Genomic DNA, 27,613 nt, shown 5'->3' with positions numbered 1-27,613 from the left:
GTGGTGAAAACATTTAATAACCAATAAATGGTTACAGAGAGGTGATCGGGTTGGGGCCTTATTGGCCTCCTACCCTCACAGCACTAGGTGGAACCCCTATACCGGGGCTCCATTGGCAAGCAACGCCGCCCGCGCACGTTGAACCAGAGCCTCTTGGGCCTTCAGGTCTTGACAGCCGAGCAGGGCCGCCTCCCAGTCCTCTGTCGTGGGATTGGGGTTGGGGGGGATAGATGGATTAGACTGGCACGCCCAGACGATGTGAAAGGTGTCAGCCACCTCACCACAGAACTGGCACGTGCCATCAAGGGATGAATTGAAATGTTTTAGCACCGCCGGGCACAGTACAGTATTGGTAAACAGTTTTAAAAGGAGGCGCTCGTCAGCGCGATGCAGTCCCTTACAAGGGTCTGGATAGCGCCGGTGCTCCTCCTTGTAGTAATTGGTAATATCTTTGAATGAAAGGGCCGAATTGTCTGATTGCGAGTAGGCTTCCAAAGACAGGGAGATAGCCCGGGAAGAGAGTGCGCGGGTGGCCTGATCGGCCTGTTCGTTACACCTGAGTCCTTGGTGACCGGGTGCCCAAACCAGATTTCGCGGAGTTGGATTAACGTATCGGCAGCTAGGTTCCAGTATGCGCTGAGCAAGCGGTGAAGCCCACCCTAGCTGATAGTTCCGACAGGCCCCTCGTGAGTCGGTGATGATATGTTTAGAAGAGGGATAGGTGAAAGCCAGAGCGATGGCAACCTCCTCCGCGTGTGTTGCGCTGTAGGCTTTGAAAGTGAGCCCGTTTACGGTGTTTGCGTTGTGTATGACTGCGGCAGTATACCACCCCCCATGGTGCGGGCCGGCAACGTCCACGTAGCACACGTGTTCCTCTTGACCAAAGTGTCGCTGCAACGCTTCCGCGCGCGCCTGGCGGCGACCACTGTGGTTTTCTTTGGACATGTTGCGGGGAAGGGGTCGAACCCGGAGGGCGCGTCTCCAAGGTTCTGGCACTCTCACCCTTTCCTCAATATAGTAATCGTGTTTGATGTGTATTCGGTCCAAGAGGCAGCGACCGGAATGGGTCTGTGCAAGGCGCGTGTATTGGTTAACGAGGTGGGCTTCTCGAAGTTCCCGGTAGGTATTCACCACGCCTAGGGCCAGAAGTCTCTGGTTGGACGTGGTGATAGGGAGGCCGAGAGCCCGCTTGATAACTTTACGGTGGATGACCTCGAGTTGATCATCCTCGTGTTTGTGTAGGTGCAAGTAGGGAGTCGAGTAGAGTATTCTACTCGTTACGAAAGCATGGGCAAGCCGCATTGCATCCCTGCTTCGTAATCCGCCCCGCTTGTTGGAGACCCGGCGGACCATACGGCCCACCTGGTCTCCCACCGTGCGAAGTTTGGCCATTGTGGTGTCGGCCTTGCGTTGGTGGTGTATGAAGAGGCCAAGGACGCGGATCTCCTTGGCCTCACGGATCTGTCCCGAGGGAAGACTGATATGGAGCTGAGTTGTGTCCTGAGGGGAGGGACATACGGGCACAAATTCTGACTTAGCCGGGGCACACTGGAGTCCGCAGTAGGTTGCGTAGTCGTCGACTACAGTCGCTGCTGCTTGCAGGCATGACTCCATGTGACCCAGGTTACCTTGCGTGACCCAGATCGTGATATCATCCGCGCAAAGAGCGTGATATATCCCTGGTAGAGAAGCCAATTTGGGGGGGGGGGAGATGAAGCATGGCTATATCAAATAGGAGGGGAGAGAGGACCGCGCCTTGAGGAGTTCCCCTCGAGCCGATGACGTAAGGCCCATGTTCCTCATCTTGTATGCGTATGTAGGCTCGACGGTCTGTAAGAAACTGTCTAACATAATTGAATGTTTTATAACCACAGTTGGTCTGACTGAGGTGGTCAAGGATTACCTCATGCTTCACGTTGTCGAATGCTCCTTTAAGATCCAAGGCCAGGACTACCTTGTCATTGTGGGGGCATTCAACAGGATCTAATATGTCATGGTGGAGCTGTAGAAGTATATCCTGGGCTGACTTCTGAGGGCGGAATCCAAACATGGTGTCCGCAAAAGTGTGCTGTGTTTCTAGAAACTCGGAGAGTCTGTCGCGCACCATCGTTTCCATCAGCTTGCCGACACAAGACGTGAGGGAGATGGGGCGAAGGTTCTCCACGTCAATAGGTTTACCTGCCTTCGGGATGAAGGTCACGAGAGCTGATTTCCATTCAAGAGGGAGAGGAGTTTCTCCGTCCCAAATGCTATTGATGTATTTGAGGAGCGTGGCGTAGGCTGCGTCGGGAAGATTTGCCAACAGTTTGACCGTAACCTGGTCACGCCCTGGTGCAGTGCCACGCTTCATCTTGCGTAAGGCCGCCTGGAGGTCGTGGAGCTGGAACGGGGTGTCCAACTGCGTGTTCTTTTTGCCTGCGTAGGAGTATGCGGCCGTCCGGGGGTCCTTGGTGGTGCACAGGTATCGGTCCCTGAGCGTGTTTGCCAGCTGTGTTGTCGTTCCTGTAAAGTTGTGCATGACCTTATGTAAGTGACGTTGAGTTTCCGTGCGTGTTTGTGTTGGATCGATGAGAGCGCGAAACAGGCGCCACGTGTTGCGACCAGACATCTGGCGTGCAGCCGTGTTGCACCTGTCCACCCAGTTAGTGTCGGCTAGCTGAGCAGCATATTCCGCAGCTTGCTCCGTGAGTTCTAGGATGCGTTTCTTGAGGCGTCTGTTATGTTTCTGTTTTTTCCATCGTTTGGTGAGGCTGCGGCGGGCCTGCCAAAGATGGAGGAGGTGGTTGTCTACGTCCGTTTGAGTTTCCGTGAGCTGTATCAGCTGTTCGTGTTGTTTCAGTGTAGACGTCAGTGATTTAGACCAGGTGTCGTATCCCGACTGGAGAGGGTCTACAATAGGTAGAGTGGTGCGGAAAGTTGTCCAGTCTGGGATACGAGCTTGTGTAAGTGGGCGTTTTAAGGGACGCATGTACACAGTTGTGTTTAATACACAATGATCACTACCGAGAGTGTCCTGTGTGTTCAGCCAGTCGGCATGGCGTATGTTGCGTGTAATTGTGAGGTCCGGGCAAGTATCTCGTTGAACAGAGTTGCCTACACGTGTTGGGCTGGCGGGATCAGTGTGGAGGGTGAGTCCAAGTGTAGAAAGAAGTTCCGCAAGCTTCCTTCCACGCGTGTCCTCTCGTGGGTAACCCCATAACCTGCTTGGGGCATTGAAGTCGCCGACGATCAGGAGGGGGTCTCGTCCTGCCACCTGCATAGCTTGTGTGAAAGTTTCGCTGAACGTGACGTTCTTAAGCTTTGGGGGACAGTAAATGTTTAAAATATGAACAGGTGGGTCAGATCGCCTTATAGGCAGCACCGACACCATTGTGTATGGGAAAGGCGGTGTTGTGGGGAGTGTGACTTCCTGGGCGGTATATTGCTTGTGAACAAGTATACATGTCTCCGGGTTGTGTTGAAATGTAGTGTAATTTGTGAGTTTGACGTCCGAGCCGGGTTCCTGAAGGGCAACCACGGCAACAAGGAACTCAAAGGTCTCAAGATAGAGGCGGAAATGAGCCCGCTTCTTGTGGTTCTTGAGACCTCTGCAGTTCCACTGTGTTAGTAACAACGGCTGAGTTGCTCTGGCTCGCGACCTAGGGTTGGAGGCCATGTTCGGAGATAGAGGGTGGGGTTGTGTTGTTAAGATTACTCAGTTCACCAGCACCCTGTGCTGACGTACTGGAGTCTTCAGAAAAGTCCGACTCATCTGGAGTCACTCTGTTAAATTTTGAGGGGCGATTAACGTCCCTAATTGGCCCTACGCGCTTGAGGACGCGTGGATTGTCTTGTATCCACTTTTGGATAATGTGAGTTACTGTTTGTGTCACCTGTGCGATGACAGTCTCCATATGACGCGCGATGGTGTCGTGGATAATTTTGGGGAGGTCGGCCAATTGTGTTTCTAATGCATTCACCTGGGTCTCCAGGGCCGCGACGCGACTCTCTACAGTAGTAGGAATCTCCCTGTCTGTTATATTTTCCTCTTCGTCGCTCAACGAGGGTTTAGTAGTGAGATTGGTTTTGAGCGAGTCAAGTTCGCTGGCTAGTTTTTCATTCTGAGATCGCAAAAGGGCGAGCTCATGCCTGAGTTTTTGTGTTTCGGTAGTGCATGTGGCAGAAGGAGGTGGAGAGGAGAGAGAGGAGGGAGAGGAGGCGACCTCCACCCAACTGCCCACCTTGGGTTGGTTGCGTGCAGCGTTGCCAGATGGAGCGCCGAGAGCTGGAGATTCCGCCGCGCCAGGTGGTAGCGTTGCCGTTGCTGCTTTGCCAGGAATTGGCACTTTGCCAGTTGACCGGTGCTTTGGTTTTGTTGGGGTCCCCGATGTCCTGGACCCTGGTTGCTGAAGCCTGATGAATTTTTCAGTGCATTCGCGGGAGCTGGTGAGGTGCGGACCCCCGCAAACTATGCACGTTGGGTTGCATTCGTGGGGGGCCATACCCTCAGGACCAGCGCCCACGTTTTGGCCACAAAGGCTGCATCTTTCGGTGACCGGGTTGGGACAGATATCCGCCCGGTGCCCCAGTGCACCACAGCGGTAGCACGCTGGCACTGTCTTCTTGTACTCCCTGACGGGAGTCAGTTCTGCGTTATAGTGGACGAAACGCGGAACCTTCCTTCCCGCGAAAGTCAACACAGCTACGTTGGAGTTCCCCAGCTTGCGCGCATAGACTAGTTCACCGCCACGCCACTGCACACTATGTTTCAGAGACGCACTGGTTTCGAGGTTGTGCACAGAAATCACGCCGCGACACACATCACCGGTGAGCTTGAGGTGACCGCGAAGCGGCAGCGGTCCTTTGCTGGTGTTGATTTGAAAGTCCGACAGCAGTTTCTGAGCCACCTCGTTATTCTGCGTGCCACAGATGATGATGTTTTGCTCCCAATTGGGAGAAATGGTGATGTCATTCATGTGCTGCCTTCCGATGAGTTGCGAAATGGCAGCGCCGAGCTCACCTTGTTGAAACGCTGCCTTGAGGGCTACTGTGATGCGTGGCTTGAGCACGATCACGTAGTCGCCAGGATTCATCCTGACCGTTGGTTTCGGCGTCCACTTGGAGACTGGTGAAGTCTTTTGTGGAGCTTTAGGAGATGGAGCACGAGCGTCTCCAGTGGCTGAATTGTTGAGAGGATTTTTCAGTGCAGACGCTCCTTCCGCGTTTCTTCGGCGGCGACGCCGACCCTCGACGAGTTGAAAAATGTCGGCTTGCTCCGCCGAAATGGTGGATGGGCCGTCGTCTGATGGATTTGTCGGGATATACGACCACGACAGAGTCGTAGGGTCGTAGCCACGTAGTTCAGGCAGCGCCATGTTGAGGAGTTGACCGAGCGGCGTCTCCGCATCCAGCAGCGGCGGAGCCGCCGCCGTGAGGCTTAGCTCGTTCGCTACGTTGTGATGCAAAGTTGCTCGAAGTGGCCGAAAATTGGGCGTACCTGGGTGAGATCGGTGTCCCCAGAATCTTGCTGACTTGGCAGATGCAGTCACACAAGTTTTAGAGCAGCCACATTGAAGAGAGCATGGTTCCAGCCGAAAATCGACGGAGCCGATGAGCGTCGCGTCCGATCACTTCGCGAAGCGCCTGCGTCTCCTATTTGTAGGTTTGGCAGCCTTTTGTAGCACCCATTTTACAGTTCCAAATTTAGTATTTCCAAACAAGTTTAGCATGTGCTTGCATGCCGCAAGCTTAATGTTCGACAGGGTTCAGCAATCAGCATGGTCAATAGACGCATAGAAGGGCTGACAAACAGATTTATTTATTTACTAGTACCTCACAAGCTCCATGTAGGAGTATTATGTAAAGGGAACTATACAATATTTCTTTATCAAGAAACACAGAGCAAACAAAATAAATTCAAAAGACAAGTCCACAAATGCTAAGCATGAACAATAACATGCCCAAATGTTATGAAATTTGTGTTATACATAAAATAATTGGTTCTACAATGAATGCACTCCAATACGAAAGATATGTTTGGGAAAGACAGTCCTAAATAGTATTCTATTCCTAAACTCCACGTGATCGCGATTGCAGAAAACATCACCAGGAAGATCATTCCAATGAGCAATGGCACGCGCTTGCGCCGATGCGTTAAAGGCTTGGGTGCGGCCGAAAATACGAGAAAAACTGTGCTGATTGGGATGCTTGTGATATGTGCGATGAGTTTTCAATAGTGGCAAGGTATTCACATGTGTGCTGTAGATGGCTTTATGAAATAAACACAGAATGGCTATCTTCCTGCGTAATGCCCGGGATGATAACGACAACGAATTCTTTATTTTGGTTACACTGGAATAGCGGCAGTAGGCACGCGCTATAAGACGTGCAGCGCGGTTTTGCATGGATTCTAGTAGGTCAATGAGTAAGTGAATTGTAAGCCTTTGTCCTGCAGTGGATGTAGTCAGGCTGATGATGATGATGATGATGATGATGAGGATGATGAGGATGACGACGAGCTCTGCGCTCGTTCCCGCAGGGTGATTCCACGAGACATCAACCCGAGTCCAAAGTTGATATTTTAAATTTCATTGAGTGTTTTATATTTCGTGCACCTCTCACCAGGTAGTCGGAAAGTCAACTTTGTTTTATTATTAACGGCATAGCTTACGAGAAAAAAAATATCAAACTTCACCAACACGGACGCAACAACTTCGTCACCTGTCATTTTCGAAAATCGCAGATGCTATAAAAAGACAAATATTTTTGTTTCAAGGAAGATATTTTTTCCTGAAATGTACGTCTAATGAAGAAGGAATTCATACGGTTTCAAGTTTGCAGACCTTAACAAAATAGCTTTTAAAAATGTCTAATTTTGCGACAGTTTAAAATAAGTTACATATTCTCCGTTTTGTTTTTTTTTCTCCGAAAGTAATGCAAGCAGCGTTTTCAAGCTTGACACGTTTTAAGGATATAGTATGTTTATTAGGTACATAAATTATTGCTGCTGTAGGAAAAATGTAAATTTTTATTTATTGCCTCAAAGTTCTCATATTGGCAAAAGTGTACTCCACTTAAATTTGAATAATAAAAAACACCATCTTTGATTTTTCTTAAAATCTCGTAAATAGACAACCGAAGGCCATCATACAGTAATATAGAAAAACATGTTGCATTATTTTGTTTTTAGCAACAATATTCGTGGTACAGTCAGAGCTTTTCGAGAATGCGCTGATAAGTTGAGAAATCTAGAAATCGGAACGAAAAAGCGGCAATAAGCTTCAAACGCGAGTAAACGTGACCGCATTTGGTGAAGAAAGGCTGTTTTAGCTCTGTGACAAATACGTACCCATGAATGCGCATTTATGCTCCTGACAACACAGCTCTAATGGAGGAAATCTTCGACAATGTAACTCAGTTGCAAAACATCTGTCTATATTTGCAGATAAACTCAAACATGAAAATGTTCCAACGCAAGTGTCGGGTCTCGCTAGAAAGAGCACAGGCGCTTGAAGTACCCTCACTGGTATTTTGGTGGTGAGTGCGTGAAACAAGAGATGTGCTCAAAGTGGCTGCATCTTTTGCAGATCACATTTAGCAGTACATGACGCTAACAAAACACGACCACGATCAGTGCCCTCAGGTGTGCTTAGCCAAACATGCCAAGAATGTATGCCTGGAACACGTGGCAACGATTTCCACTGGCTCTTCTTAAACTGACGGAATCTTTCTAGCTCGTCTGCATTTGCCCACAGCAGCTTGACATTCTTGAGCTTCGCGCTCATTTGCGCCACCATTTGGGATGCTGACATAATCACAGCTGAGCTTGCCGCTCTGGGGTTGTAGAGCGTAGCCTGATGCTTTAGTAGGCCACCAACGCCGTCACAGGAGTTTTTGCCATGTCCTGTGGCCGAAAAAATTCACTTTGTTGATATATGATCTTTCTGACATAACTCAAACAACTGGTACTTGTTTTTGAAGTGACTGCATGCATCATCAGAAACATAAGTAACATGCGTGTCAGGCTTAAGCTGTTCTTTCATATGGTTGTGGATTATTTGTAGAGCAAAACTCCTTGTGACGACACACGTGAATATAGACACCTGTCTTTTGTGCCAGTGATACGACTGTACCTCATTAGGTAAAATGGCTGTCCAATTTTCGGCGAAATCAAAGTGAAACATGCAAGATTCTTTTTCTTGGTTCTCTTCCGCCTGGTGTATTGCTGATTCATGGATGTATCTTATGTAATCATGGGTAATCCACTTCACGAACCATAGACTTAGGTCTCACAGAAAAGCACTTGCCTGGGCTGTTTTTTTTTTTTTACTAGATCGCCATTTTCCCATACTGCATAAATACCTCAGTATCTTCAGGGATTCCTAAACATGTGGCTGTCAGAGCATTCTCCTTGGCACAATAGTCACAATGGCCTAAAAAAAAATCACTTGTAGGGGAGCTGCAAAGACATAGTTCTTTCAAGAAGTCCGCCGTGTAGGCACCTTTGGTGACGTCTTGTAGGGCAGAAACACACTCCGTGGCATTAGCACAGTATATACAAAGGCACACTTCTTGGTGTGGTGCAAGAAGAACCCACTTCGGCCTCAGTGAATAAAACTTTGAGAGCCCCATAGACGTGTTCGGATTAGCTTCTCTAAAGAGACGGTGAGCCTGTCGCACCGAACGGGTCATAAACCTTTTCGAAGCAAGCTCCTTTTTTCCGTCAATGATAACAGACACTACATTTTTTGGGGGGACTCTGCCGAGAGCAGCTATACTCATCTTTGGAGTAGTAAGCCATAGCTGCCTGAACGTGCATTGGGTTCAGCCGTGTCCTTTTTACCACATTTGGTTCTAACCATATCCCGTGTTTTGCGCGCCAGCGTCGGGGTCTGTATATCATGTATATAAGCTGACAAGTTTGGTATAAGCGCTTGGAGTTTTCGGTGCTCTGTATCGCTCGGCAACAGTGTCAACAAACGCATGCGCTCTTGATTCGAAGAACACGCTTCATAGGCTTGCTTAAGTTCTTGAACCACTGGGCACACACACTGCATTTTAGATCTGATGGTTGAAAGCGGCGGTTACACACGTTACGGTGGCAAATCACGGTTACTCTAGAATTGCTGCTAAGTTTTCTTGGCTCGGCATTAACTTTGCTATTTTGCGCATGCAGCTTCTCCAGTCGCATATGTGAGAATGGTTCAGGCATGTTTACGCACCGCTCTTGGCTTCTGCCTTTTTCTTCTTCCGGCAAAAACTCATCAGCTGTTTCAGCTGAGAAGCCATTAGACGAAGACAGCATATCGCTGAGTCGTCTGAAGCAGTTCTGGCAGACGTGGTCATTGTTATGTGCATGGCCGGCAGCTTTCGGCAAAAGCTTCTGGAGGGCAAACAGGCCGATGTCTTCGACCTTGTGGAAGTTTCTTTGATAAGGTATTTTCTTTTTATGCAACATGTGGTAATCTGAACAAAAAACTCTATCCCGGCTGAAGTGGTCAGCCATCGCCACGCTCCTGGAGGCCCAAATTACTGGCAATGCAACTATGCGTGAAAGCAGCAGCACGAAATCTGTCGTCTGTTCCTATGTCTCACCTTTAATGAGAGAAGACGTAAAACAGCGTGCGCAAGTATCCGCAGTGCGAATCCAAAACTGAAGTATAGTACGTTAAAATGAACTTCACAATGTTTTTGTCGATAAAATTACGGGAGGCGTAATCTTTGTCCCTTCTTTGAACCATATAATCTAAAGCATTGCCTCCGAGATGCGGCGCACAGCAATTCATCTGTAGAGCAGACGACGGATGACAACTTTCCCTAAAGCGTGTTCTTCAGTCTAATGTGGCAGTCTTCGTGCCCCAAATGATAAATATTTGTTATGAATCGTTTATGAACTCGTTCAACATTCAATTCTCTTACCCAACGTGTTGCAAACACATGGCCGTCACAGCAGCTCCCTCTGTGTATCAGTAATGGAGAGGCACCACATATTAGAAGTCTCAGTGCTCTACGTATAAGAGTGAATTCAGATACTGTAGAATATCGTGTTCAAAATAGTTACTCCTATCTGCTAAAACAACCTTTCTTCACCAAATGCGGTCACGTTTACTTGCGTTTGAAGCTCATTGCCGCTTTTCCGTTCCGATTTCTAGATTTCTCAACTTATCAGCGCATTCTCGAAAAGCTCTGATTTGTACCACGAATATTGTTGCTAAAAACAAAATAATGCAACATGTTTTTCTATATTACTGTATGATGGCCTTCGGTTGTCTATTTACGAGATTTTAGGAAATATCGAAGATGGGGTTTTTTTATTATTAAAATTTCAGTGGAGTACACTTTTGCCAATGTGAGAACTTTGAGGCAATATATAAAAATTTACATTTGCCCTACGGCAGCAATAATAATGTACCAAATGAACACGCTATATCCTTAAAACGTGTTAAGTTTGAAAACGCTGCTTGCATTACTTTCAGCCAAAAAAAAAAAATTGGGGAATACGTAACTTATTTTAAACTGTCGCAAAATTAGGCATTTTTCAAAGCTATTTTGTTAAGGTCTGTAAACTTGAAACCGTATGAATTCATTCCTCCTTAGACATACATTTCAGGTAAAAAATATCTTCCTTGAAACAAAAATATTTGTCTTTTTATAGCATCTGCAATTTCCGAAAATGACAGGTGACGAAGTTGGTGCCTCCGTGTTGGTGAAGTTTGATATTTTTTTTTCTCGTAAGTTATGCCGTTAATAATAAAACGAAGTTGACTTTCGGGCTACCTGGTGAGAGGTGCACGAAATATAATATACTCAATAAAATCTAAAACATCCACTTTTGGACCCGTGTTGATGTCTCGTGGAATCACCCTGCGGGAACGAGCGCAGAGCTCGTCGTCATCCTCATCATCCTCATCATCATCATCATCATCATCAGCCTGACTACATCCACTGCAGGACAAAGGCCTCTCTCATGTTCCGCCAGTTAACCCGGTCCTGTGCTTGCAGCTGCCAATTTATACCCGCAAACTTCTTAATCTCATCTGCACACCTAACCTTCTGTCTCCCCCTGACCCGCTTGCCTTCTCTTGGAATCCAGATAGTTACCCTTAACGACCAGCGGTTATCCTGTCTACGCGCTACATGCCCGGCCCATGTCCATTTCCTCTTCTTTATTTCAGCTATGATATCCTTAACCCCCGTTCGTTACCTAATCCACTCTGCTCTCTTCTTGTCTCTTAAGGTTACACCTACCATTTTTCTTTCTTTTGCTCGCTGCGTTGTCCTCAATTTAAGCTTAACCCTCTCTGTAAGTCTCCAGGTTTCTGCTCTGTAGCTAAGTACCGGCAAGATACAGCTGTTATATACCTTCCTCTTGAGGGATAGTGGCAATCTACCTGCCATAATTTGAGAGTGCTTGCCAAATGTGCTCCACCCCATTCTTATTCTTCTATTTACTTCAATCTCGTGATTCGGGTCCGCGGTTATTACCTGGCCTAAGTAGACATAGTCTTTTACAATTTGAAGTGCACTATTACCTATCTCGAAGCGCTGCTTTTTTCCAAGGTTGTTGTACATTACTTTCATTTTCTGGAGATTCATTTTAAGACCCACCTTTCTGCTCTCCTTGTCTAACTCCGTAATCATGAGTTGCAATTCGTCCCCTGAGTTACTCAGCAATGCAATTTCATCGGCGAAGCGCAGGTTACTAAGGTACTCTCCATTTGCGCATCTATACGAACAGAGCTCGTATAGATGCGCAAAGCAGACGGCACCGCGGACAGTCGGGTGAGGCACACAAAAGGAATCACAAGAAAACAAAAGATGGGAACTTTCTCGAATTCATCTTTGACGCGAAACGCGGGCGATAAAAAAAAAATTCTTGCAACTACGGGCCTCGGGAGCATTGCGAACAACGTGGCCGGAAGAAGAGGCAGAAGCTGTTGTTTGGCTGTGCAGGGCTATCATGCATGAATGTACTGACTATCCACGTCAAACGAAACGCTAACAGCGGGAAGCCTTCGCGGTAGCATTGTGCGTACCGTCCGGTTGTCACCATTCACAGGTGCGCGCATCCTTTACGGCTGCCCTGCGCATATATGCGTGCCCGTTCGTGGTGAACTAAGTAGCACATTGGACTAGTTGGAAGATACTCCTTACGGATCAGCGCACAAAAAGGACAACGGGCAAGAAAGTGATCAGCGCTTGTGTCATGCACTTTCTTGTTTGTTTTTTTTTTGTCTTTTTTGTGCGCTGATCGGGATGAGAAGTGGACGTTGTGCATTATACCATCGCGAAGGCTTGCCGCTGTTTGGTTTTCGTTTGACGTGGATAGTACATGTGTTCGTAATTTTGGCTCGCGTGCCACCTCTCGCGAAGTAAACTTGAATATTGGCGATTGGCCAACAAAGTAGTTTCCTCTGTATCTGGTGCATTCTAGTGCTCCCTAACGCTACGCGCCCGAACGACACGCTTGCCTAACACCGATTCATGACAGCGAGAAGCAGTCACGGTCACTTTTATGGCCGGTAGCCAAACCTGTTCATCGCAAAGCCACCGTCATTGTTGCGGCCCTGTCGAGACAGCACAATCGGGAAAATACTGGTCGTTCGGAAGCGGAACGTTAGGGAGCACTTGAATCATCGTGCGCACTGGTGCGCGAGCTGGTTTGTCACGTGGCATTTTATTTTGTATTTCACTGGCAGTTAGCAGAAAAACACTAACAATTAACAGATATAAAGTTTGAAACTGTCTAATCGGATGTTTTGCAAACGGATTTACAACTTCCTCATATAAATTTTTATCAATCTCTCTTCTTTCCAAAGTTCGGTTATTGAACGGATATAATTAACCAACATTTTAGTACACAAAAATAGTCTGACTAGCACCAGGCAATGGTCAGCAACGTGTGTTTGGTCGCGTCGTGAATGCATGTGTCGGCACTTTTCTCAACTTTGGCTAAAGATAGCTGGGGCACTCTGAAAACGGGACCACCGTTTATGTATTGATTGCATTATTAGAAAACAAATTCTGAATGGCTAGCTGAGTTTTGGAAGTATGTACGCAACGGTCCAGCAAAAATGGGGAGTCCTTCCCACTATACTGGACCCAGACGGTGTCGAAGTACATGCCATCGCCGACTGTATTGCCACGCATTTTTCATCCATTCAAAAAGTATCAGACTTTCGGACTCCGATAGTAAAACAGGCCAAGGCAGTCAGCACATCTATTGGCCTATCCATGGATAAAAATCTCACCTGCTCATGCATTAAGACCTTAAAACCGTCCCTATAGCGTACCCTAGATGTCATCCCTACCACCATACTAAATGTTTATGGCAGTATATATTTGCCCCATTACTGACTACAGTATATAACAACTGTCTGAACTCTTTCAGATTTCTCAGCATGTGGAAAACTGCACGTGCTTTTCAAATATTTAGGTCGGGCTGCAAAACTGATGTTTCTAATTATCGCTCGATTTCGCTACTGTGTGCCACATCGGAAATATTTTAGCTGGCTTTTCACAATTACATATATATGCTAGCATGAATAATTTAGTTTTTCCTAATCCACACAGATTTCTCCTTGGCCACTCAACTACCACAGATATTGCTAATTTCATGACGCAAATCTCTTCTCCCATTTCTAAGAGAGGACAGGTTTGTAGTCCACTGAGACCTGAGCAAGGCTTTCTACGTAGTCAGCTGCTCATTGCTTTTGTTTAAACTTACAAACGTTGATGTTGAATTGTCTGTTTGGGATCTCCTGCACAGCTATCAGCATAAAAGATAATGTTAAGTAGCCGTAAATGGTCAATTATCTTTCTTGTACAAAGTGCCTTTCGAAGTCCCTCAAGGGTTGGTGTTAGGCCCACTGTTATTTTTATTTACGTTAACGACGTTTCTTTTGCAATTCTTTATTCTTCTTTTCTTGTGTATGCTAATGACATCAACATATTTAAGGAAATTCATTCAGTGAACGACTGTCGTTTGCTTCAGCCAGATTTGTGTTCTTTCTCTGAATGGTGGGATAACAGTAACATTCTCTGATTACCTCAAAGACCGAATTCATGAGTATATCTCGCAAAACATTCACCGTGTCATTTCCATACTCTGTCAATACCATGTCCTTATGTAAGGTATATGAATTCAGCGATCTTGGTGATATTTTTGACAGCCTGCTAAAGTTTTCTCCTCATACTAAACGCGCTGTCATGTGTGGCCTTCGTTCTCTTCTAGGCTGTGTTTGTAGAATCTCTCGAGAATTGAGTTCTCCTACAGCCTTCCACAAATTGTGCACCACAATATGTCTTTCTCAACTTGAATATGCATTTGTGATCTGGAATGGCTTTGCTAAATATGGCAATGCCGCCATTCAGCGTGTCCAGAAAAATTTATAAGCATTTACAATAATCGTTTCTCTAAAAATGACTCAGGATCCAGTTTCAGCACTGCCAGATTGTTATTATTGGCATCTCATTGCCATCACTGCACTGCCGACGAAATAGCGCTGACCTATTATTTCTTATTAAACTAATTCATGGAATGATATTCTGCCCTTTACTTCTCAGTTGAGTAAAATTTTCAATTCCACCTAATTTATCCAGAGAGAATTGACCATGTCATGTACCTGCAAACTTCTTTCAACACTCTACTGTTCCCAAAAAAAAACCCTCAGTAAAGTTAACTTTCATGATCTTGATGTTTTTCTTAGTTCATTGTCATTGTTTTTTCTCAGCTCTGCACTGTCATAAAATAGTTTTTCACAACGTATATTTCATCTCTTTTCCGTTTTTCACGAAGCTTTCTACATATTCGTGTATATGGCCCTTTATTTTTCTCTCCCTTTCCATGATCCTCATCTTGTATTTTTATTCTTCCCCTTTCGCCCTGTTTTTTCCTGTGTTTTGACTATTTATTTTTCCGAGTGTTGTCTGTATTGTATTGTTATTTGTATTGTTTTATTTTTACATGTGCCTTCACAAAGACCTCACTGTTGTTTCAGGGCACGTTAAATAAATGATTGACTGATTGATTGTTAAAGAATATCTAGACACTTTAGTTCTCCCCCACCTTTCGTCAAACTATACGCAGTGGTATGTCTTCCAGAACATGAATATGCGTGATCATAAATAGAATCTCTAACTGTCCAGAGAAATTTCCTAAGCATTTACAAACATCGCCTAGAAATGTTTTAGTGTATCGTTCTAACACTGTTAAGTTATGAAACAGCGCTGACCTTCTATTGTTCATGGTGTAAGGAGGAAGAACAACAATGTGCCGAAGAGAGCCACCTTTTTAGCCCGAAGAGCCGAGCGTAAGCTGTTGTGACCTGCCCTGTGACATTCGCGCATGCCGGTTGTCACCACCCGCTTTCAGCGTCCATCACCAATAAATCCCGTACCATATCTTGCCCTCAACTGCTGAGTTGTATTAATTTTAGGATTGCTTGCAAGATGACTTAGGTGCGCTGGTATTCAGTGAGGATGCAAAACATCAACTGTTGAACAGTCGAAAGAGGAATTAAGCGACATACACGTCCTAAAGGCCAGTGAAATGCAGAGTATGGCGCTTTTAACATGACAAAAGAAAATAATAGGTACAGACTATAGAGCAAATATGCTACAGATCGTACCCCCTTCCTCGATTCTGGCCCGTCACACGCATATATGAAAGTTCTTGCCCGATGTGCGACCGAATGAGCGAAGAGGCGCTAATTTATTCGGTTCGGGTGCAGCGCTCAGGCATACAAAAAAAATTGCCGTGCGGTGGCCTTTTCTCGAATATGTCTATTGAGCCCACCGTGAACAAAGTGCTTGCCAGGAAAGTTTGTTGGTTCCGTACAGTTATCCTCTTTTGTAAATTCTGTAACAACATTTACCACTCACAACCCATGAACAAAGATCGTGCCAATTAATTCACGTCCCATTTTCCCCAGAATAAAGCCCAACCACCTGTCGTGTCAACTATGCGACTTGCAGATATATTCCATGAAAACAGATAGTATAAAAGCGCCCTTGAATCTTCCGGCATCCCCCTTGCTGCCTGTTCAGTGTGCTGTCAGCTGTCACTAGTGTGGAAACACGAGTTATCGGCCTTCCTATCATCCGCACGGCGCTTCAAGAAACGTGTCCGAAAATACTCACAATAAGGGTTCTGCGACACCTTTACTCACCGCCTACAACATTATTTACGGTCGTAGTTGAAGATAAATATATACTTATTAACTCATTTATTTCATCAGATAAGGCAGGTGGTCAGTTCACACAGGAGGACGAAAGTCCCTCCTGCAAACAGCGCATCGGCGCTTTGGGAATTCCAAAAACCCGCCACTTGTGAAATACCGGCTGGTTACGATTTCACTGCTGCATGCGAAACCAAAAACCCCAGCACTCTTCAATGACTTCCAAAATGTACGAGCGCCTTGGCATAGACAATGCATCCACCTGACTTTGAATGTAAGCGGGAGGGAATCGCTACAAAAACAAGCGTGGCACATGCAGGTACCGAATGCAGAACTCGCCCCACTGCCATCATTGTCGCAAACACGCAGTAATGTTTGTCGTCTGCTTGAAATCCGCTGCGCTAATCAGCGATAAAGCTTTACGCTGCAGTTTCATCAAACTTCTAGTTTCGTGAGAAGGAATCATACGTCTTGCAGCGTCGGGAAAATTTATCCCAGGTTCGTCAGACGCCGTCGAAGTCCTAGGAACGCGATCATGCTCTTGCCAACTTTCGCCGCAACACCCTTTAAGTCACAGAAACGAAACCACTAATACATGGTCAAGTGATGTTAAGCAATATTTTTGTCGTCAATTTATGTCAAAAAACATAAAATTCACAGAAAACTTGCAGGTCTAAAACATCATTTTTGCTAAGAAATGACGCCCATACAATAATATTACCGAATGCGTTATTAGCAATGTGAACAAACTTTAGTGTTTTGTAGTTGCCAGGTTTTAATGTTCACAAATTACAAACAACTGAAAATTAAAATAAATTGTTACTATTTTATTCATTCTACACTAAACAAAATTTATATGTATATCATGTAATTATTACTTTGCAAAATTTGTTGCCTTTTTCAATGTTGCCTGTTTTCAATAACTATTTTTAAACATGGTTGCCTAGTTTTTGCACAAATTAAATAAATATTCAGTTTTGATGTTATTGTTTAAAGTTGTGTTCGAGACGATAAATTTTTTTTTCAAGCCTCTCAGTGCACGACGGTGTGTTTTTTGTAATATTGTTATAAACCATCGCCTCCTAGATTTTCTACGCCTGCCGGATTATCGGCGGTCACTTGGGAAGCGGCGGTTGTCGGAACTACGGTGGTGGCGCTACTCAAGTAGGGGTGTCTTCAAATAGATTTTTACGTTTTTGAAGCTTATATGCAACAAACATAACGTAAAAAAGTATTAAAAGACGTAAACGTAATTATAATTAACCCTACATAAGTGAAATTGTCATTCAAAAAGCAACGTTTTATTACAAGGCATCCTCTAAAATTAGTACCAAACGTCAAATTTGCCAATCTCAAAGGCCAAGTGTAAAGACTCTTACACCTACGTAGGCAGCGCCGCCTTAGATGACTGGCGTTTCGCGCTCATACGTCAGGCACAAAAAATCAAGGAGGCGTTGGAGGTACACGCAACGCGCCTGTTCCAAAATGCGCTAGTCTGAAACTTCACAAACGGAAATATCCCTTCGTACGGTTTCTTGCGAACACCATGCTTGTCAAGTTTTGTTTGCGCTAGTTCTGCAAGTCATCTGTCCGGTATGTACACTTTGCAAAGCACGGTGAAAATCGTTTGCGAGTCGCGGCCTTCCCTAAACGTTTATCACTTGAAACACGTGTTTTTCAAAGCACTGATTGCGTACCTCCTGCGTCTACACCTAGCTAGACGCCAATGAATTCTGATCTAGAAAACCGCCACCACTGTGCCTTGCCTCAAATCTAGGACTTCATCCGGCCTGTAGGTTTTTTCCCACCCCAAGATGAGTAACTTTTACCGCATATCTGCTGCTATCGTTTTGCAGCCAATAAAAAAAAAAAATTGCCCGCAGCTTCCCTCGGGGGAACACTGAGGAGGATGCGGACCATATAATTGGTTAACGGGGTGTTAAAGTGCGACTTACTTGGGTCGATGGCTAAATTGGTTAACGTGGTTGTGAAATGGGGTGTTAAATTGCGACTTACTTGGGTCGATGGCTAAATTGGTTAACGTGGTTGTAGGAGGGGGTGTTAAATGAGTGAACACGTACACACGTATGCGAAAGGGCGGCGCTGGTCGAAGGGACGTCGATCATTGTGTTTGTGGATTCGTTGGAATTCATTTCACCGCGACCTTGGACGTCGACGCGCCGTACAAACCAACCGACGAGCGGCAACTGAGCGAGCGAGCGCCGACCTTGAGTATATATACAGCACGACGGCGCATGCACTGTCAGCTGTTGAATGTTCTCGAAGCGCGACGCCACATGCGCGTCCACTGGAGAATCAGGAGAATTGTAGATGTCGAACGCGGTGTGTAGAGGAGGAAGGGTGCACAGATGGTGGAGGAGTGAAGCGCGCGCGGTGTGTAGAGGAGGAAGGGATGCACAGATGGTGGAAGAGTGGGCGACGGCGCGACGGCGCATGCGCGCGCGTCAGCTGTCGAATGTTCGAGAAGCGGTGCGGACGGCGCACTACAAGGCGCGAGTATAAGATGCTCCGCATCTAAAATAGAAAACTGGCAAACGAATGTGTACTATGTTCTCGTTAATATATATAGACAAATGCAAGATATTTATGCATTTTACAAGACAATTATGATTACAATGCGATTACGTTTCTCTCGGAGAAAACTTTCTACAGATTCTGTTTCTTTTTTTTTTTTTCTTCTTTGAAGTTTAGTAGCGACCGCGTCTATTTATAACTAAGCATCAATATGAAGACATTTAAAACGCTGCAAATGCAGAATTTTTCGCAATAAACTGCATCTAAAATTGACAGTGATTACTCGGAAAGTATTGCTTTCCCACTTGAGAAAACATTTTTTATTGTTTTCTTTAGTTTAGATCTCAGAGTCAACATTCTAACGGCAGTTCCATCCACTATCTATTAGCTGATAATGGTCACATTGGATCGTAGGCTACCAGATTGCAATGTGAGGACAACAACACGAAGCACAAGAACAAACTCAGCATCTCAGTTTTTTTTTTTTTTTCAAAAACCGAATTGAGATTCATTCCACTTATGCAGGTTTGTCCTGCATTATGTAGCTGTGCTGACACTATCACAAGTTTGTGTTTAAACCATAGGTGTACGCAGGGTTCCCCTTCAAGGGGTGGAGGGGGCGAGGTTGGTCGCAGTGCCCTCGGGGTCCCCTCCGAGGGTGTCTATACCGCTATGGAGTCGGTCACTCACGCAAACTTCAAAATTAATTTAAAATACCTGCTATATTCGCTGTTGATATACGAATGTTCACGAGAATCGACCCCGAAGGCTATCTCGGCACCGAAATTTTGTGTCAATACCCTTTAAAGCCAGCTTTATGGTATTGATGCCTTGATTGTGTAATTAGTTTAGCACTCCAGTTAAAGCCAGACTGCAGTGGAAGTACAGGCCTCTAGCACACAGAACTAACTGTACATGCAGCAAGCCTGAAAGAAGTGTAGGGCAGGGAATAGGTCTCCTTTGTTTCTCTTGAGCTTCCTTTCCTCCTCTCTTTCTTTTTTTTTCTTTTTCTGTTTTTTCTGCCTTTATTTCCCCTCTAGTTTTAAATTTATTTCTCTTGCCTTTTATATTTTTCTTCCTATTTCTTCCTTTTCTATCTCTGTCTGTTTACACTTGCTTCATCTTTTCTATTTTTCATTTGGTTTTGCTTGCATTACACCAAGCGACGACCGCCCAGGCCCCTAAAATGCTTCACACTAGAAAGCACCTTCGGGCTGCGTAATTTTCCGCTATCATGTACGGTAGCATGCCACGCGCATGTCAGTTTTATAGTGATTCACATGCTTTATCTCCTCGCACATGTAAGTGTATGCATTACGCATGATCGAATGCTACATGTCCATTTATGTTCGAGCACTTGCTAGATTTTACGTGCCAGTATATATTTATCATTCTAAACGTCAACTAAAACGGTTCTGAAAGGCAGAAAGTTCTGCGATGCATCTGATGTTGAGAGCACGTTTATGTGACATCATTTGCGACGTCTAGTTTTTGTCTAAGAGAGAAGTGCATATGATCTTGATAATACGTAGGCTCTATAAACTATAAAGATGGCACATTATGGGAATGTCGATTTGATGTTATCAATAGATGTAGACGTATGGATCTCATTTCTTTGTTGACAGGATATCAGTGGTTCATTGGGCTAATACGACACATTTCTCAAATTTAACTTTATTGCTTTTCTTGTGGAGAAGCAGGGTAACTGTGAAGTTGTTTTTATTGTAGATGTTGGCTAAGGCTCTTCACATATGCTTCATATGTTTCTTGACGCCTGCTGGTATCTCTGTTGACGACTGCTGGTAACTCTGCTGAGTCGAATGCCGTTAAATTTTGTAGTATATGCAAGCAGCAGATTTTTGAATTTCAGTTATCCCTTGAAGAGAACCCTTTTCAGAAGCAAGCTTCGCCTCTTGACTGTTTTTTTTTTTGTTTGACATTAACATTGCAAATATTTGGAACAGGATGAAAAGGAACTTTTTTTTTCTTGTGTGTATATTACTGTTATCTTGTTTTTCTAGCTCACTGGTACACCTCACTACGTGGCATGCAGAGTCACAATCAGTCTTTATTATGAATCCCCTCAATCTTTAATCAAATCAATTGTTCTGAGGTCGCATCTCCAGTAACTCTCCTTTAGGTTATTTATTGCATGCATTATTTCTAACCTCATCAATAGCTACCTGTGGAACTGCATTGTTCCAATCGACTTGGATTTCAATCAAGATTGGATGACGATCCTTCTCAAGTTTTAAAATGGATCTGTACAACATAGAGTTTCTTGTTGTTGACAAGCTTTGATAGTTCAAAAACTTATGTTCAGCCTAATGGTGATATATATATCTTCGTCTTCTGTCATTTTTTTTTTATATAGTACCTTCTGTTTTAAAGAGAGGTTGCTCAATTCTTGTTTTGTGTTTTACCTTCCATTTCACTTTTTGCTTCCAAAATCGGTTTAATTATGTTCTCCTCATTTCCTTCATACTTCCGTCTTGTTTGAAAGCACTGTTTGTGTCCTTGAGAGCATTCCTAAATTTGCTTTGTTTTACCCTCACTGTATCTGTGTTAACCTGTTTCGTAGTAAATTTTTTTGCATGTTTTCTTAAGGTCATCCTCACTAAACTGTGATCTAAATGCTTCATCATGCCGATTACTCTTTTGTTCTGCACGATGCCTGGACATGGTCATCACACATAGTTAAATCTTTTGCTTTTATATTAAGGCTTGTCCATGTCCACTTTCGATTTCTATAATTCCTCAAAAAGGTATCCATTAGATACAAGGTACCACTTAATTCCGCATCTCTCCTGTTTTATTTCAGCATCTCTCCTGCTATTGAAACCAACATTACCAACTGCTTGTTCTTCTTCCCCTTGTCTTCATACTGTTCTATTCAAGTCTTCAATGACTGTGGCACATTGGACTTGTGCCTTTTTCATTGCCAATAGAAAATTTTCATGAACTGGTCTACATCTATGGCTGCATACACCTATACCTGCATCTGTGCATGCCTAATTTAGAGGCGCCCTGAAGATTAAACTTACTGATGTCCAATTTCATGTTACCAACCCTAGGTTTTTTAATTCCTTGACCTCAGGCAAACTTCATAATCACTGCGTATTGTAATTCATTGAGGGTCTCTCTGTTGTTTTATTTGCAATATTAAAGCACGAACTGTGCGTTGTCGTATCAAAAATAACTTTATTTGTGAAGACGTTAATTGCTTTCAGTACAAGCTAGTCATTCAAGTTGTGCGGTGGAGCCCAGCTGTACCATTTTATGAGCAGAAGTCTTGGGCTGCTGGTCCATAGACGGAAATGAGTGAGTGAAACAAGTTCTAACGTTTTTGAAAAAACATGCTTTTTATATCTACTACTGTCCTCTCACAGTGCTCTTGGTAAAGTGTAGTAATGCATCATGAATATTACATCCACAATTACTTCCTTCAGCACGAAATTTTTATTTGTCCGTCCCATTTGGCGCGTTTCCAATACGAGAATGGCCATTCTGTCAACGCCCTGACAATTTGGATCAGAATAGATGAGATTGAACTCCACCAACAGGTATTGAAAAAAAAATATAGAGTTACTAATTTATTGGTCTTTGTTGTAATAAATTGGCATAGAGATCTACAGAATCCCATTAATTGGAATCTTCATGTCCAATTTGAACAAGTTCCTTTACAAGAAATATTGCTGCAGTCGAGAAACAGAACATAATTGGTTATTCTGCTGTTTTATAAAACTTGTGATTGTGCCATGTTTCATATGCCCTAATTCAATAGAAGTTATTTACTCTATTTACCCCACTTAATAGAGAAATTGCACAATATGCTAATATTAAATATGCTCCATTTCAATGTGGAAATATTTCTGGTTCAATATTCTAGCTGGAAATGGTCGCCTTTTTCCTCTAACAGGCCCAAATGGTAAATGTTTGTTGAGATTGTGCTGGGTTATAAACCTTATTCAAAAGATATAGGACTACTGACTGAATTTATTCTAGGCATGTTCTGAATAATTGTTTCATAATTCACCTTCAAATATTGGTAGAAAGAATTTATGTTCTATTGTGTGTATATCGATGCATGAAAAACCAACTTCTACCTTTCTTAGGCATCACTGTCTAGGCCAGTGCAACCACCGCCACGTCTGTGTAGAGCAGGCAAGCAGCCGGTTTTTGCTCTGTGGGGAAAAACCTTGAGGCAATAGCAGGCTCTGATGTGGTCAGCCTCACAAGTAGGACATGAACGCTCCTGGTACATCACTTCAGAGCCAGAAACTGTGTCAAGTTTTCGCACCGCGGAGCAAAAACTGGCTGTTGGCGTGTTCTACATAGACGTGGTTGTGGCTGTACATAAAGCTTCCGCACAAGCTGAAAGCTTGTATGTCTTTGTGTTGCTCCAGGTATTTTTATATATCGAAAATATTTTGCAAGTGCTCTCACTCCACAAATGACATGTGTGCAATTTACAGCAGGGCACATGCATTGATGCTGATGTCATCAGTTTATAGAATTGTGTGTGCATTTCAATGAATTTAGGGAAGGGGCTCTATTGGACAACACTCTATGAAATTAGTGGTTAGGCATGGACATCATGGTACGCATAATTTATCAAGAGATGGCAGATGAAATTTCGTTGCTTACACATACAGTGAGTTAAAACAATGAAACTACACATAGTCCCTTTAGTAAATTCAAATACATAGCACCCACCCGCGTCTGCTTGCATAGGGAATCAAAATGAGTTGGAACTGAAGTTTGAATTTTTAGCTCTTGACTGCCTTTAAGAAAATATAAATATGCGTACGACCACACAAATTTGGTCATTTTCACCTAAATTTAGCTGGATACAGCAGGCTTAATTTCTTGATAGTATAGTGCATTTGCAAGTGTGATTGCCCAATTGCATCCACAATGTGATATCCAAAGTGATGGCAGATTCACATTCTGCAGTTACCTTTCCTGGCATACAGCAGTCATCCATTTTCTTGAAATTGTAGTACACAAACAAATATTGCAAAGTAATTTAATGATTCTAACGAAATTTCTCTTTGCTCAAACACTACCACTGGAATCCCAGAGGAACATAATGACCTGATGACAACATTGACAAAATGCAGGTTTAAATTGAAGTTTGATAAGGTACAGAAGCAGCACTTGCACAACTACACACCAGCTGAGTAGGCACAGTTTGAGAGAAGGGCAGCACTTGAGCATGAAGGTTCTTCTCATGGCATATTTTTTTATGCACAAAGAACAATTTTTTATTCAGTCGCACCAACAAAACTACTTTTACAGAACTCACGTGACCTCTTCATCTATTTTGCAAACTTGTACAATTGTTGACTCGTGAGACATTTACCAATACATTTTCAATACTTATAAATCTAAATAAAAAACACCTCATGCTTATGTGTTTTCTTTTTTAAAAATTGGCTGTCTACTGAATGATTTCATTAGTTTGTTCTCCTTGATTCAACTTCATATATATATCAAGGGAGCAGCAGGATTATATCAGATAGTTTACAGCGGTAGCCTCCAAATTGATCGTCACAATATTATGTCCAGTGGTCCTTCAACTGATTGTGCCTTAGGCATTCACTCAAAACCTAGATATTCTACTGCTCCCCCTTCCCCCCTTGAACACATGCATGCATGTCCGCTGCGCTGCATCAACATCCACTTGCGTGTCAGTTGATTAGTTGCCGTTAATCGTAAATGTTTTCGTAGATCAGTTATATACTCTAACTTCGATATAACAAACCCAGATGTAACTAATATTTGTTATGACGAAATAAATAAAGAACAGTTTTGCAATATTTATAGTGCTAGCTAGACTATACTTTTATAGCGAGCTTTCAATTTAACAAACTTATTTTGTACAAATATCAACTTCGTTATAATGAGGTTTTAGTGTACCTCTTCTTATTATATTTGCTGTGATGAAACTGCATAAATAGGCTGTTAGTCAGTGGCGTAACTAAGGGGATGCAAGAGGGTACAAGGACCCCGGGCGTCATTTTTGAGGGGGCGCTGAGCCAAGTCTGCTCAACATGTACTCTGGGACCTTCTGAAGTACCAAACAGAATGCTAGCTCCCCTCGCCCAGTGGGAGGGTCAGCCTTCAGGTTCTCTCTTCAGTGAGGGCATGCCATCAGGCTGTTTCAACACTCCCGTCCTCACCTTCTTTTCTACTACTACAACATTTGAAGCTAGAGGCTAAATGGTGCTCCTCACCTTCAGCAAACAAAACGCAATCTTTTGGGAGCCTGTGGCTTCTGGGAACTTATGGCTCATATGAGCAAGAAGCCTGTTCTCTTTCTGATAGACAAGTCTGTAAGAAACTAATAAGGTAAATAGGTTGGTGTTAGCCTGTTTTTACATGAGCACAATTATAGTTATGAACATATGTATCCTGGCCAGTAGACAGAAACTTTATACTGGAGTTCTGTCTTCTCTATATTGGTGATCTGGCATATGTTTGTGCACATCATGTGTCATCATCATCATCAGCCTGACTGTGTCTAATGCAGGAGAAAGGCCTCTCCCATGTTCTGACAGTCAACTCGGTCCTGTGCTTGCTGCTTCCATTTTGTTCACGCAAACTTCCTAATCCCATCTGCCCACATAACTTTGTGCACTCCCTCTAACCCGCTTGCCTTTTCAGGGAATCCAATTGGTTATCCTTAATGACCAGTGGTTATCCTGCCTACGCGATAGATGCCCGGCCCCCGTTCAATTCTTTTTCTTGATTTCAACTATGATACCCTTAACCTCGGTTTGTTCCCTGATCCACTCTGCTCTCTTTTTGTCTCCTAAGGGTACACCTACCATTTTTCTCTTTATCGCTCACTGCGTCATCTTCAATTTAAGCTGAACAAGCCTCTAGGTTTCTGCTCTGTAGCTAAGTACCGGCAAGATACAGCTGTTATATACTTTCCTCTTGAGGGATAGTGACAATCTATCAGTCATAATTTGAGAGTGCTTGCTGAATGTGCTCCACCCCATTCTTAATTCTTCTAGTTACTTCAATCTCGAGGTTCAGCTCCATGGTTATTACCTCTCTTAAGTTGACGTGGTCTTTTACAACTTCAAGTGCACTATCACCTATCTTGAAGCGCTGTTCTCTTCTGAGGTTGTTGTACATTATTTTCACTTTCTGCAGAATAATTTTAACTGCTCTCCTCGTCTGATTCAGTAATCATGAGTTGCAATTTGTCCACTGAGTTACTCAAAAATGCAATATCATCCGCAAAGCGCAGGTTACTTAGGTACCCTCCATAAACTCTTATGTAACCCTTTCCATTCTAGGCATTTGAAAACCTCTTGTAAGCACGTGGTAAATAGCATAGCGGAAATTGTATCCCCTTGTCTTACACCCTTCTTGATTGGGATTCTGTCGCTTTATTTATGGAGCACTATGGTGGCTGTTGATTCTCTGTAGATTTCTTCCAGGATGTTTATGTTTAATCAGGGCATGCTTTGTCGACGCCCTGATTTCGCTGTGTCTGCATGACTGCTGATATTTCTATTAAAGAAATGCCTTCTCGTAATCTATGAAGGCTATGTAAAGTGGTTGGCTGTATTCTGATCATTTCTCAATAACTTGATAGATAGTATGAATGTGGTCAATCGTTGAGTAGCCTGTTTGAAATCCTGCTTGTTCCTTTAGTTGTCTGAATCCTAATGCTGCCTTAATTTTGTTAGCAATTACCTTTGTAAATACCTTGCATACGACAGAAAGCAAGCTGATCGGCCTTTAATTCTTCAAGTCCTTCTCATCTCCTTATGAATTAAGATGATGTTTGCATTCTTCCAAGATTATGGTACCCTCTCCATCAGGAAACACTTTGTGAACGGGGTGGCTAGTTTCTCTAACACAAGCTGTTCTCCATCTTTCAGCAGATCTGATGTTACCCAAATCCTGAAAGGAGGTAAGCCCCTCTGCATTCGTTCCAAGGCTTTTCTGACTTCTGTCGTTACTGGCGGGATGTCATATGGGTCACTGCTAGTTCTTACATTACGGTCCTGGTGTTTTCTGCTACTGTACAGATCTCTGTAAAAGACCTCTGTTATTTTAACTATCCTATTCATATGAGTAGTTACTTTGCCTTTCGTGTCTCTTAGTGCATACATCTGGTTTTTTGCTATGCGAGGTTTCCTCTTCACCACTTTGACGCTTCCTTCGTTCTTTAGAGCATGTTCAATTTTTGCCACGTTATACCTTCTTATATCGGATACCTTACGCTTATTAGTCAGCTTGGAAAGCACTGCCAATTCTTTTTTGTCTGTTGTGTTTGAGACTTTCATGCTTTGATGTTTCTTAATGAGACTCATTATCTCCTGGGACAGCTTTCCAGTGTCCCTTCTAAGTACCGTACCTCCAACTGCTACTGCACCCTCCGTAAAGATACTTGTCAAATGATCACTCAGTTCGTCAAAGCTAAGGCTTGTTTCCTCGATAAGAGCTGAGTATTTATGTTGAAGCAAGACTCTGAATTCCTGTACTTTCCCTTACAGTGCTAGCTCATTGATTGGCTTCTTAACTACCGTATTCACTCGTGTAATTCTCGCACTCCCCACCTCACCCAAAAAAAAATACGATTTTTTTTCCTCGAGTAATTGTAACACCCCTGAAAACTGCCGCAATAATGTCGTCTGCTCGTTCCAGCCATTGATGATAATAGCGTGCACCATCTGGCGCCATCTCTTAAGCATCAATCGTACTATTGCACGGAGATATAAACCAATCCAGGCCAAGCCGAAGTGGACAGTGCGCGTTGAGGCGTGTTTTGTATTATTGTGTTGGTAACCTTGGCACGTTATGGGGCGATACTGAAGCCACAAGGCTGCTTCAAGTTGCAAGTGATAGATCATGCGCTGAACAACGGCAACAGGGCCGCCGGTAGGCCCTTCGGA

General features: G+C 43.9%; 1 long non-coding RNA gene across 2 annotated transcripts in view; it reads left to right on the top strand.

The window, feature by feature from the left end:
• Positions 1–17,610: 17,610 nt before the first annotated feature.
• LOC142777084 (uncharacterized) overlaps positions 17,611–27,613 on the top strand; it is a 66,522-nt gene continuing 56,519 nt past the window's right edge. For both annotated transcript variants that reach the window (XR_012887920.1, XR_012887919.1), the window contains exons 1-2: positions 17,611–17,750; positions 21,923–22,013. This is a non-coding gene — a long non-coding RNA (uncharacterized LOC142777084). The remainder of the gene's footprint in view (positions 17,751–21,922; positions 22,014–27,613) is intronic.

This window comes from Rhipicephalus microplus, chromosome X, assembly GCF_043290135.1.
Source record: "Rhipicephalus microplus isolate Deutch F79 chromosome X, USDA_Rmic, whole genome shotgun sequence".
In the NCBI taxonomy this organism is placed as follows: domain Eukaryota; kingdom Metazoa; phylum Arthropoda; class Arachnida; order Ixodida; family Ixodidae; genus Rhipicephalus; species Rhipicephalus microplus.
This window is presented reverse-complemented; position numbering and strand designations above follow the sequence as displayed.